General features: G+C 44.7%; 6 non-coding genes across 6 annotated transcripts; all 6 read right to left on the reverse strand.

Moving 5' to 3' along the window:
• Nucleotides 1–979: 979 nt before the first annotated feature.
• On the reverse strand, nucleotides 980–1,053 carry trnai-aau (transfer RNA isoleucine (anticodon AAU)). Its single transcript has one exon. It is a non-coding gene; the product is annotated as a tRNA-Ile (tRNA).
• Nucleotides 1,054–3,062: 2,009 nt separating this feature from the next.
• On the reverse strand, nucleotides 3,063–3,136 carry trnai-aau (transfer RNA isoleucine (anticodon AAU)). Its single transcript has one exon. It is a non-coding gene; the product is annotated as a tRNA-Ile (tRNA).
• Nucleotides 3,137–5,144: 2,008 nt separating this feature from the next.
• Nucleotides 5,145–5,218, reverse strand: trnai-aau (transfer RNA isoleucine (anticodon AAU)). The gene has a single exon. It is a non-coding gene; the product is annotated as a tRNA-Ile (tRNA).
• A 2,008-nt stretch (nucleotides 5,219–7,226) lies between these two features.
• Nucleotides 7,227–7,300, reverse strand: trnai-aau (transfer RNA isoleucine (anticodon AAU)). The gene has a single exon. It is a non-coding gene; the product is annotated as a tRNA-Ile (tRNA).
• Nucleotides 7,301–9,308: 2,008 nt separating this feature from the next.
• trnai-aau (transfer RNA isoleucine (anticodon AAU)) lies at nucleotides 9,309–9,382 on the reverse strand. The gene has a single exon. It is a non-coding gene; the product is annotated as a tRNA-Ile (tRNA).
• Nucleotides 9,383–11,384: 2,002 nt separating this feature from the next.
• On the reverse strand, nucleotides 11,385–11,458 carry trnai-aau (transfer RNA isoleucine (anticodon AAU)). Its single transcript has one exon. It is a non-coding gene; the product is annotated as a tRNA-Ile (tRNA).
• Nucleotides 11,459–12,950: the final 1,492 nt, after the last annotated feature.

The following is a 12,950-nucleotide window of genomic DNA, read 5'->3' on the forward strand; positions in this document are numbered from 1 at the left end:
GACCGAAGACTGTGTTTTCAGTGCTGTCCATATCTAATGGCTCTATGATAGTGCAGGTGAAATGATAAAAAAGATAAATAAAAAAAAGAAGTAAAATTGTCTGAAGTTGTTGAATTCAAACAACTTCAGGTAATTTTATTTCAATTATTTTATTTATCTTTTTTAGTTGTGTTTTTTTTTCACTGTTCTGTACCTCTTATTTCTTGACTGTCTCTCTTTCTCTCGCTCCCCACTCTCTCAATACCTTTTTCCTCTCCTCTTCCCGCTTTGCTACCCTTCTCCCCTGTTTTCCATTTTGTCTCGGCTTGACCCATCCCTCACATATTTTGTCACATAGCGCTGGCTTCAGCCTGGGTCATTCACGCCTCTTAATCTCCCTTTAATCTCTCCATGCACTGTCATTATCACCTTTGCATCTGGAGCCTTGACTCACCTTCTCTCAGCGTGGTATAAATAGCTCCATAATACTCCCCCTTTGTTTTTATCTTTATCTTTAATCAGTTAGACTCGAAACGTCAGCTCTTTTCTCTCCTTGCAGATGGTGCCAGACCTGCTGAGATTATCCAGCATTTTCTCTTTTGGTTTCAGCTTCCAGCATCCGCAGTAATTTGCTTTTATGAATGGCTCTATGATATTGCTGGTGATATGATAACTCCCAGTGTCGATGCATGAGAGGTGAGCAAGCGAACGAATTGCGTCTGGAAGTCGTGTGACGAGTATTAACAGAGATCCAGGAAAATAACACGAACGAATCTTTGATTAAATTGAAGCCTGAACTCCGGTTCTCCTCCGAGACTGTGCCAGGTCTGTCGAATACTGCACATATTTCATGTTTTGCATTTGTTGGTGAAAACAACTGAGACTGGCTGTTTTGCTGCAGCCATCACTAACCCTATCAAATGCTTTATTGCGCTGATGGCGCTTCCCGCTTTGTGGAGTACGCCGTTTGGAAACACAGCAACGACACAAGCGCTGCATGTGGTCAGTGTGGGGATCGAACCCACGACCTTGGCGTTATTAGCACCACGCTCTAACCAGCTGAGCTAACCGACCAACGCCGGCGGGCCACCGAACGCAAATGGCTATATTGCCGGTGCTCACATCTATGGCTGCTCTGCATTTTCTGCTTCTACGATAGTCTGAAGTATTTCCTTTCGTTGCAAAGCTTTTCAACAAAAAAAAACATTTACTTTTCCGAACGCGCATACTCGAGTTAACCATTTGCTCTGATATCTAAAATTAAACACAATGTCCGGACGCATGCAATTTCAATCGCAACGCCACCAGCTCAGCTGCAGCTTCTCACGTTGACAAATTTCGTCTGGAGAACCGTACCTTCAACGATCGCTCACTGTTCTTCTGGATACTCACAGACCTTTGGAGTCAGGGTTATGTGCTGCTGATTAACTGCTACGAACCTTACGCCAAATGCATTGGAATTGTAATCTATCAGTGGGGTTCTTTCTGCTCCCGAACGACGCAGTTGCTTTGGTGTCAGCAACAGCTCAGAAGTCAATTGCACGTTTTGCTCAATGACTCATGTTGCTTATGCAATCTTCGTTTGACCACATATTTAGCAAGTTATCGGGCCTTCCTGCAGAGTTTGTCCGCGACAGGTCAGCTGCTAAAATGATTGCTTCAGACAGCATGCCCCTACACCCTACATTTGAAAATGGAAAAGGTGCAAACGGTTACAGGCTGAACACTCGCTCACTATTTCGCCTGGCGCGTCAGAGGCTGGGAGCTGATCTTACGGAGGTTTTTCAATCATGATGGGAATGAATCGGGTAAATAGACAAGTTCCTTTCGCTCAGGTGGGGCAGTTCAGAACCAGAGGGTATAAATCTGGTGTGGGAGGGTGAGAATTCGAAAGGCAGTGAGGGGCAACGGTTGTACGCAGAGGGTGGTGCGTTTCTGGAATAAGTTACCAGACGAGCTGGTGATGGATGGTATAATTCCAATACTGTTAAGGAATCTGGACGTCTACTTGAATAGGAAGGGTTGAGAGAGAAATGGGTCAAGTGCATGCAATCGCGGCTGGATGAGTTGAGGATATCTGTTCGGAATGGACGAGTGCGACCGAAGACTGTGTTTTCAGTGCTGTCCATATCTAATGGCTCTATGATAGTGCAGGTGAAATGATGAAAAAGATAAATATAAAAAAGAAGTAAAATTGTCTGAAGTTGTTGAATTCAAACAACTTCAGGTAATTTTATTTCAATTATTTTATTTATCTTTTTTAGTTGTGTTTTTTTTTCACTGTTCTGTACCTCTTATTTCTTGACTGTCTCTCTTTCTCTCGCTCCCCACTCTGTCAATACCTTTTTCCTCTCCTCTTCCCGCTTTGCTACCCTTCTCCCCTGTTTTCCATTTTGTCTCGGCTTGACCCATCCCTCACATATTTTGTCACATAGCGCTGGCTTCAGCCTGCGTCATTCACGCCTCTTAATCTCCCTTTAATCTCTCCATGCACTGTCATTATCACCTTTGCATCTGGAGCCTTGACTCACCTTCTCTCAGCGTGGTATAAATAGCTCCATAATACTCCCCCTTTGTTTTTATCTTTATCTTTAATCAGTTAGACTCGAAACGTCAGCTCTTTTCTCTCCTTGCAGATGGTGCCAGACCTGCTGAGATTATCCAGCATTTTCTCTTTTGGTTTCAGCTTCCAGCATCCGCAGTAATTTGCTTTTATGAATGGCTCTATGATATTGCTGGTGATATGATAACTCCCAGTGTCGATGCATGAGAGGTGAGCAAGCGAACGAATTGCGTCTGGAAGTCGTGTGACGAGTATTAACAGAGATCCAGGAAAATAACACGAACGAATCTTTGATTAAATTGAAGCCTGAACTCCGGTTCTCCTCCGAGACTGTGCCAGGTCTGTCGAATACTGCACATATTTCATGTTTTGCATTTGTTGGTGAAAACAACTGAGACTGGCTGTTTTGCTGTAGCCATCACGGGTACTAACCCTGTCAAATGCTTTCTTGCGCTGATGGCGCTTCCTGCTTTGTGGAGTACGTCGTTTGGAAACACAGCAACGACACAAGCGCTGCATGTGGTCAGTGTGGGGATCGAACCCACGACCTTGGCGTTATTAGCACCACGCTCTAACCAGCTGAGCTAACCGACCAACGCCGGCGGGCCACCGAACGCAAATGGCTATATTGCCGGTGCTCACATCCATGGCTGCTCTGCATTTTCTGCTTCTACGATAGTCTGAAGTATTTCCTTTCGTTGCAAAGCTTTTCAACAAAAAAAACATTTACTTTTCCGAACGCGCATACTCGAGTTAACCATTTGCTCTGATATCTAAAATTAAACACAATGTCTGGACGCATGCAATTTCAATCGCAACGCCACCAGCTCAGCTGCAGCTTCTCACGTTGACAAATTTCGTCTGGAGAACCGTACCTTCAACGATCGCTCACTGTTCTTCTGGATACTCACAGACCTTTGGAGTCAGGGTTATGTGCTGCTGATTAACTGCTACGAACCTTACGCCAAATGCATTGGAATTGTAATCTACCAGTGGGGTTCTTTCTGCTCCCGAACGACGCAGTTGCTTTGGTGTCAGTAACAGCTCAGAAGTCAATTGCACGTTTTGCTCAATGACTCATGTTGCTTATGCAATCTTCGTTTGACCGCATATTTAGCAAGTTATCAGGCCTTCCTGCAGAGTTTGTCCGCGACAGGTCAGCTGCTAAAATGATTGCTTCAGACAGCATGCCCCTACACCCTACATTTGAAAATGGAAAAGGTGCAAACGTTTACAGGCTGAACACTCGCTCACTATTTCGCCTGGCGCGTCAGAGGCTGGGAGCTGATCTTACGGAGGTTTTTCAATCATGATGGGAATGAATCGGGTAAATAGACAAGTTCCTTTCGCTCAGGTGGGGCAGTTCAGAACCAGAGGGTATAAATCTGGTGTGGGAGGGTGAGAATTCGAAAGGCAGTGAGGGGCAACGGTTGTACGCAGAGGGTGGTGCGTTTCTGGAATAAGTTACCAGACGAGCTGGTGATGGATGGTATAATTCCAATACTGTTAAGGAATCTGGACGTCTACTTGAATAGGAAGGGTTGAGAGAGAAATGGGTCAAGTGCATGCAATCGCGGCTGGATCAGTTGAGGATATCTGTTCGGAATGGACGAGTGCGACCGAAGACTGTGTTTTCAGTGCTGTCCATATCTAATGGCTCTATGATAGTGCAGGTGAAATGATAAAATAGATAAATAAAAAAAAGAAGTAAAATTGTCTGAAGTTGTTGAATTCAAACAACTTCAGGTAATTTTATTTCAATTATTTTATTTATCTTTTTTAGTTGTGTTTTTTTTTCACTGTTCTGTACCTCTTATTTCTTGACTGTCTCTCTTTCTCTCGCTCCCCACTCTCTCAATACCTTTTTCCTCTCCTCTTCCCGCTTTGCTACCCTTCTCCCCTGTTTTCCATTTTGTCTCGGCTTGACCCATCCCTCACATATTTTGTCACATAGCGCTGGCTTCAGCCTGCGTCATTCACGCCTCTTAATCTCCCTTTAATCTCTCCATGCACTGTCATTATCACCTTTGCATCTGGAGCCTTGACTCACCTTCTCTCAGCGTGGTATAAATAGCTCCATAATACTCCCCCTTTGTTTTTATCTTTATCTTTAATCAGTTAGACTCGAAACGTCAGCTCTTTTCTCTCCTTGCAGATGGTGCCAGACCTGCTGAGATTATCCAGCATTTTCTCTTTTGGTTTCAGCTTCCAGCATCCGCAGTAATTTGCTTTTATGAATGGCTCTATGATATTGCTGGTGATATGATAACTCCCAGTGTCGATGCATGAGAGGTGAGCAAGCGAACGAATTGCGTCTGGAAGTCGTGTGACGAGTATTAACAGAGATCCAGGAAAATAACACGAACGAATCTTTGATTAAATTGAAGCCTGAACTCCGGTTCTCCTCCGAGACTGTGCCAGGTCTGTCGAATACTGCACATATTTCATGTTTTGCATTTGTTGGTGAAAACAACTGAGACTGGCTGTTTTGCTGCAGCCATCACAGGTACTAACCCTGTCAAATGCTTTATTGCGCTGATGGCGCTTCCTGCTTTGTGGAGTACGTCGTTTGGAAACACAGCAACGACACAAGCGCTGCATGTGGTCAGTGTGGGGATCGAACCCACGACCTTGGCGTTATTAGCACCACGCTCTAACCAGCTGAGCTAACCGACCAACGCCGGCGGGCCACCGAACGCAAATGGCTATATTGCCGGTGCTCACATCCATGGCTGCTCTGCATTTTCTGCTTCTACGATAGTCTGAAGTATTTCCTTTCGTTGCAAAGCTTTTCAACAAAAAAAACATTTACTTTTCCGAACGCGCATACTCGAGTTAACCATTTGCTCTGATATCTAAAATTAAACACAATGTCTGGACGCATGCAATTTCAATCGCAACGCCACCAGCTCAGCTGCAGCTTCTCACGTTGACAAATTTCGTCTGGAGAACCGTACCTTCAACGATCGCTCACTGTTCTTCTGGATACTCACAGACCTTTGGAGTCAGGGTTATGTGCTGCTGATTAACTGCTACGAACCTTTCGCCAAATGCATTGGAATTGTAATCTACCAGTGGGGTTCTTTCTGCTCCCGAACGACGCAGTTGCTTTGGTGTCAGTAACAGCTCAGAAGTCAATTGCACGTTTTGCTCAATGACTCATGTTGCTTATGCAATCTTCGTTTGACCGCATATTTAGCAAGTTATCAGGCCTTCCTGCAGAGTTTGTCCGCGACAGGTCAGCTGCTAAAATGATTGCTTCAGACAGCATGCCCCTACACCCTACATTTGAAAATGGAAAAGGTGCAAACGTTTACAGGCTGAACACTCGCTCACTATTTCGCCTGGCGCGTCAGAGGCTGGGAGCTGATCTTACGGAGGTTTTTCAATCATGATGGGAATGAATCGGGTAAATAGACAAGTTCCTTTCGCTCAGGTGGGGCAGTTCAGAACCAGAGGGTATAAATCTGGTGTGGGAGGGTGAGAATTCGAAAGGCAGTGAGGGGCAACGGTTGTACGCAGAGGGTGGTGCGTTTCTGGAATAAGTTACCAGACGAGCTGGTGATGGATGGTATAATTCCAATACTGTTAAGGAATCTGGACGTCTACTTGAATAGGAAGGGTTGAGAGAGAAATGGGTCAAGTGCATGCAATCGCGGCTGGATCAGTTGAGGATATCTGTTCGGAATGGACGAGTGCGACCGAAGACTGTGTTTTCAGTGCTGTCCATATCTAATGGCTCTATGATAGTGCAGGTGAAATGATAAAAAAGATAAATAAAAAAAAGAAGTAAAATTGTCTGAAGTTGTTGAATTCAAACAACTTCAGGTAATTTTATTTCAATTATTTTATTTATCTTTTTTAGTTGTGTTTTTTTTTCACTGTTCTGTACCTCTTATTTCTTGACTGTCTCTCTTTCTCTCGCTCCCCACTCTCTCAATACCTTTTTCCTCTCCTCTTCCCGCTTTGCTACCCTTCTCCCCTGTTTTCCATTTTGTCTCGGCTTGACCCATCCCTCACATATTTTGTCACATAGCGCTGGCTTCAGCCTGCGTCATTCACGCCTCTTAATCTCCCTTTAATCTCTCCATGCACTGTCATTATCACCTTTGCATCTGGAGCCTTGACTCACCTTCTCTCAGCGTGGTATAAATAGCTCCATAATACTCCCCCTTTGTTTTTATCTTTATCTTTAATCAGTTAGACTCGAAACGTCAGCTCTTTTCTCTCCTTGCAGATGGTGCCAGACCTGCTGAGATTATCCAGCATTTTCTCTTTTGGTTTCAGCTTCCAGCATCCGCAGTAATTTGCTTTTATGAATGGCTCTATGATATTGCTGGTGATATGATAACTCCCAGTGTCGATGCATGAGAGGTGAGCAAGCGAACGAATTGCGTCTGGAAGTCGTGTGACGAGTATTAACAGAGATCCAGGAAAATAACACGAACGAATCTTTGATTAAATTGAAGCCTGAACTCCGGTTCTCCTCCGAGACTGTGCCAGGTCTGTCGAATACTGCACATATTTCATGTTTTGCATTTGTTGGTGAAAACAACAGAGACTGGCTGTTTTGCTGCAGCCATCACGGGTACTAACCCTGTCAAATGCTTTACTGCGCTGATGGCGCTTCCTGCTTTGTGGAGTACGTCGTTTGGAAACACAGCAACGACACAAGCGCTGCATGTGGTCAGTGTGGGGATCGAACCCACGACCTTGGTGTTATTAGCACCACGCTCTAACCAGCTGAGCTAACCGACCAACGCCAGCGGGCCACCGAACGCAAATGGCTATATTGCCGGTGCTCACATCCATGGCTGCTCTGCATTTTCTGCTTCTACGATAGTCTGAAGTATTTCCTTTCGTTGCAAAGCTTTTCAACAAAAAAAACATTTACTTTTCCGAACGCGCATACTCGAGTTAACCATTTGCTCTGATATCTAAAATTAAACACAATGTCTGGACGCATGCAATTTCAATCGCAACGCCACCAGCTCAGCTGCAGCTTCTCACGTTGACAAATTTCGTCTGGAGAACCGTACCTTCAACGATCGCTCACTGTTCTTCTGGATACTCACAGACCTTTGGAGTCAGGGTTATGTGCTGCTGATTAACTGCTACGAACCTTACGCCAAATGCATTGGAATTGTAATCTATCAGTGGGGTTCTTTCTGCTCCCGAACGACGCAGTTGCTTTGGTGTCAGCAACAGCTCAGAAGTCAATTGCACGTTTTGCTCAATGACTCATGTTGCTTATGCAATCTTCGTTTGACCGCATATTTAGCAAGTTATCAGGCCTTCCTGCAGAGTTTGTCCGCGACAGGTCAGCTGCTAAAATGATTGCTTCAGACAGCATGCCCCTACACCCTACATTTGAAAATGGAAAAGGTGCAAACGTTTACAGGCTGAACACTCGCTCACTATTTCGCCTGGCGCGTCAGAGGCTGGGAGCTGATCTTACGGAGGTTTTTCAATCATGATGGGAATGAATCGGGTAAATAGACAAGTTCCTTTCGCTCAGGTGGGGCAGTTCAGAACCAGAGGGTATAAATCTGGTGTGGGAGGGTGAGAATTCGAAAGGCAGTGAGGGGCAACGGTTGTACGCAGAGGGTGGTGCGTTTCTGGAATAAGTTACCAGACGAGCTGGTGATGGATGGTATAATTCCAATACTGTTAAGGAATCTGGACGTCTACTTGAATAGGAAGGGTTGAGAGAGAAATGGGTCAAGTGCATGCAATCGCGGCTGGATCAGTTGAGGATATCTGTTCGGAATGGACGAGTGCGACCGAAGACTGTGTTTTCAGTGCTGTCCATATCTAATGGCTCTATGATAGTGCAGGTGAAATGATAAAATAGATAAATAAAAAAAAGAAGTAAAATTGTCTGAAGTTGTTGAATTCAAACAACTTCAGGTAATTTTATTTCAATTATTTTATTTATCTTTTTTAGTTGTGTTTTTTTTTCACTGTTCTGTACCTCTTATTTCTTGACTGTCTCTCTTTCTCTCGCTCCCCACTCTCTCAATACCTTTTTCCTCTCCTCTTCCCGCTTTGCTACCCTTCTCCCCTGTTTTCCATTTTGTCTCGGCTTGACCCATCCCTCACATATTTTGTCACATAGCGCTGGCTTCAGCCTGCGTCATTCACGCCTCTTAATCTCCCTTTAATCTCTCCATGCACTGTCATTATCACCTTTGCATCTGGAGCCTTGACTCACCTTCTCTCAGCGTGGTATAAATAGCTCCATAATACTCCCCCTTTGTTTTTATCTTTATCTTTAATCAGTTAGACTCGAAACGTCAGCTCTTTTCTCTCCTTGCAGATGGTGCCAGACCTGCTGAGATTATCCAGCATTTTCTCTTTTGGTTTCAGCTTCCAGCATCCGCAGTAATTTGCTTTTATGAATGGCTCTATGATATTGCTGGTGATATGATAACTCCCAGTGTCGATGCATGAGAGGTGAGCAAGCGAACGAATTGCGTCTGGAAGTCGTGTGACGAGTATTAACAGAGATCCAGGAAAATAACACGAACGAATCTTTGATTAAATTGAAGCCTGAACTCCGGTTCTCCTCCGAGACTGTGCCAGGTCTGTCGAATACTGCACATATTTCATGTTTTGCATTTGTTGGTGAAAACAACTGAGACTGGCTGTTTTGCTGCAGCCATCACGGGTACTAACCCTGTCAAATGCTTTATTGCGCTGATGGCGCTTCCTGCTTTGTGGAGTACGTCGTTTGGAAACACAGCAACGACACAAGCGCTGCATGTGGTCAGTGTGGGGATCGAACCCACGACCTTGGCGTTATTAGCACCACGCTCTAACCAGCTGAGCTAACCGACCAACGCCAGCGGGCCACCGAACGCAAATGGCTATATTGCCAGTGCTCACATCCATGGCTGCTCTGCATTTTCTGCTTCTACGATAGTCTGAAGTATTTCCTTTCGTTGCAAAGCTTTTCAACAAAAAAAACATTTACTTTTCCGAACGCGCATACTCGAGTTAACCATTTGCTCTGATATCTAAAATTAAACACAATGTCCGGACGCATGCAATTTCAATCGCAACGCCACCAGCTCAGCTGCAGCTTCTCACGTTGACAAATTTCGTCTGGAGAACCGTACCTTCAACGATCGCTCACTGTTCTTCTGGATACTCACAGACCTTTGGAGTCAGGGTTATGTGCTGCTGATTAACTGCTACGAACCTTACGCCAAATGCATTGGAATTGTAATCTATCAGTGGGGTTCTTTCTGCTCCCGAACGACGCAGTTGCTTTGGTGTCAGCAACAGCTCAGAAGTCAATTGCACGTTTTGCTCAATGACTCATGTTGCTTATGCAATCTTCGTTTGACCGCATATTTAGCAAGTTATCAGGCCTTCCTGCAGAGTTTGTCCGCGACAGGTCAGCTGCTAAAATGATTGCTTCAGACAGCATGCCCCTACACCCTACATTTGAAAATGGAAAAGGTGCAAACGTTTACAGGCTGAACACTCGCTCACTATTTCGCCTGGCGCGTCAGAGGCTGGGAGCTGATCTTACGGAGGTTTTTCAATCATGATGGGAATGAATCGGGTAAATAGACAAGTTCCTTTCGCTCAGGTGGGGCAGTTCAGAACCAGAGGGTATAAATCTGGTGTGGGAGGGTGAGAATTCGAAAGGCAGTGAGGGGCAACGGTTGTACGCAGAGGGTGGTGCGTTTCTGGAATAAGTTACCAGACGAGCTGGTGATGGATGGTATAATTCCAATACTGTTAAGGAATCTGGACGTCTACTTGAATAGGAAGGGTTGAGAGAGAAATGGGTCAAGTGCATGCAATCGCGGCTGGATCAGTTGAGGATATCTGTTTGGAATGGACGAGTGCGACCGAAGACTGTGTTTTCAGTGCTGTCCATATCTAATGGCTCTATGATAGTGCAGGTGAAATGATAAAAAAGATAAATAAAAAAAAGAAGTAAAATTGTCTGAAGTTGTTGAATTCAAACAACTTCAGGTAATTTTATTTCAATTATTTTATTTATCTTTTTTAGTTGTGTTTTTTTTTCACTGTTCTGTACCTCTTATTTCTTGACTGTCTCTCTTTCTCTCGCTCCCCACTCTCTCAATACCTTTTTCCTCTCCTCTTCCCGCTTTGCTACCCTTCTCCCCTGTTTTCCATTTTGTCTCGGCTTGACCCATCCCTCACATATTTTGTCACATAGCGCTGGCTTCAGCCTGGGTCATTCACGCCTCTTAATCTCCCTTTAATCTCTCCATGCACTGTCATTATCACCTTTGCATCTGGAGCCTTGACTCACCTTCTCTCAGCGTGGTATAAATAGCTCCATAATACTCCCCCTTTGTTTTTATCTTTATCTTTAATCAGTTAGACTCGAAACGTCAGCTCTTTTCTCTCCTTGCAGATGGTGCCAGACCTGCTGAGATTATCCAGCATTTTCTCTTTTGGTTTCAGCTTCCAGCATCCGCAGTAATTTGCTTTTATGAATGGCTCTATGATATTGCTGGTGATATGATAACTCCCAGTGTCGATGCATGAGAGGTGAGCAAGCGAACGAATTGCGTCTGGAAGTCGTGTGACGAGTATTAACAGAGATCCAGGAAAATAACACGAACGAATCTTTGATTAAATTGAAGCCTGAACTCCGGTTCTCCTCCGAGACTGTGCCAGGTCTGTCGAATACTGCACATATTTCATGTTTTGCATTTGTTGGTGAAAACAACTGAGACTGGCTGTTTTGCTGCAGCCATCACTAACCCTATCAAATGCTTTATTGCGCTGATGGCGCTTCCCGCTTTGTGGAGTACGCCGTTTGGAAACACAGCAACGACACAAGCGCTGCATGTGGTCAGTGTGGGGATCGAACCCACGACCTTGGCGTTATTAGCACCACGCTCTAACCAGCTGAGCTAACCGACCAACGCCGGCGGGCCACCGAACGCAAATGGCTATATTGCCGGTGCTCACATCTATGGCTGCTCTGCATTTTCTGCTTCTACGATAGTCTGAAGTATTTCCTTTCGTTGCAAAGCTTTTCAACAAAAAAAAACATTTACTTTTCCGAACGCGCATACTCGAGTTAACCATTTGCTCTGATATCTAAAATTAAACACAATGTCCGGACGCATGCAATTTCAATCGCAACGCCACCAGCTCAGCTGCAGCTTCTCACGTTGACAAATTTCGTCTGGAGAACCGTACCTTCAACGATCGCTCACTGTTCTTCTGGATACTCACAGACCTTTGGAGTCAGGGTTATGTGCTGCTGATTAACTGCTACGAACCTTACGCCAAATGCATTGGAATTGTAATCTATCAGTGGGGTTCTTTCTGCTCCCGAACGACGCAGTTGCTTTGGTGTCAGCAACAGCTCAGAAGTCAATTGCACGTTTTGCTCAATGACTCATGTTGCTTATGCAATCTTCGTTTGACCACATATTTAGCAAGTTATCGGGCCTTCCTGCAGAGTTTGTCCGCGACAGGTCAGCTGCTAAAATGATTGCTTCAGACAGCATGCCCCTACACCCTACATTTGAAAATGGAAAAGGTGCAAACGGTTACAGGCTGAACACTCGCTCACTATTTCGCCTGGCGCGTCAGAGGCTGGGAGCTGATCTTACGGAGGTTTTTCAATCATGATGGGAATGAATCGGGTAAATAGACAAGTTCCTTTCGCTCAGGTGGGGCAGTTCAGAACCAGAGGGTATAAATCTGGTGTGGGAGGGTGAGAATTCGAAAGGCAGTGAGGGGCAACGGTTGTACGCAGAGGGTGGTGCGTTTCTGGAATAAGTTACCAGACGAGCTGGTGATGGATGGTATAATTCCAATACTGTTAAGGAATCTGGACGTCTACTTGAATAGGAAGGGTTGAGAGAGAAATGGGTCAAGTGCATGCAATCGCGGCTGGATGAGTTGAGGATATCTGTTCGGAATGGACGAGTGCGACCGAAGACTGTGTTTTCAGTGCTGTCCATATCTAATGGCTCTATGATAGTGCAGGTGAAATGATGAAAAAGATAAATATAAAAAAGAAGTAAAATTGTCTGAAGTTGTTGAATTCAAACAACTTCAGGTAATTTTATTTCAATTATTTTATTTATCTTTTTTAGTTGTGTTTTTTTTTCACTGTTCTGTACCTCTTATTTCTTGACTGTCTCTCTTTCTCTCGCTCCCCACTCTGTCAATACCTTTTTCCTCTCCTCTTCCCGCTTTGCTACCCTTCTCCCCTGTTTTCCATTTTGTCTCGGCTTGACCCATCCCTCACATATTTTGTCACATAGCGCTGGCTTCAGCCTGCGTCATTCACGCCTCTTAATCTCCCTTTAATCTCTCCATGCACTGTCATTATCACCTTTGCATCTGGAGCCTTGACTCACCTTCTCTCAGCGTGGTATAAATAGCTCCATAATAC

This window comes from Chiloscyllium punctatum, chromosome 24, assembly GCF_047496795.1.
Source record: "Chiloscyllium punctatum isolate Juve2018m chromosome 24, sChiPun1.3, whole genome shotgun sequence".
Classification (NCBI taxonomy): domain Eukaryota; kingdom Metazoa; phylum Chordata; class Chondrichthyes; order Orectolobiformes; family Hemiscylliidae; genus Chiloscyllium; species Chiloscyllium punctatum.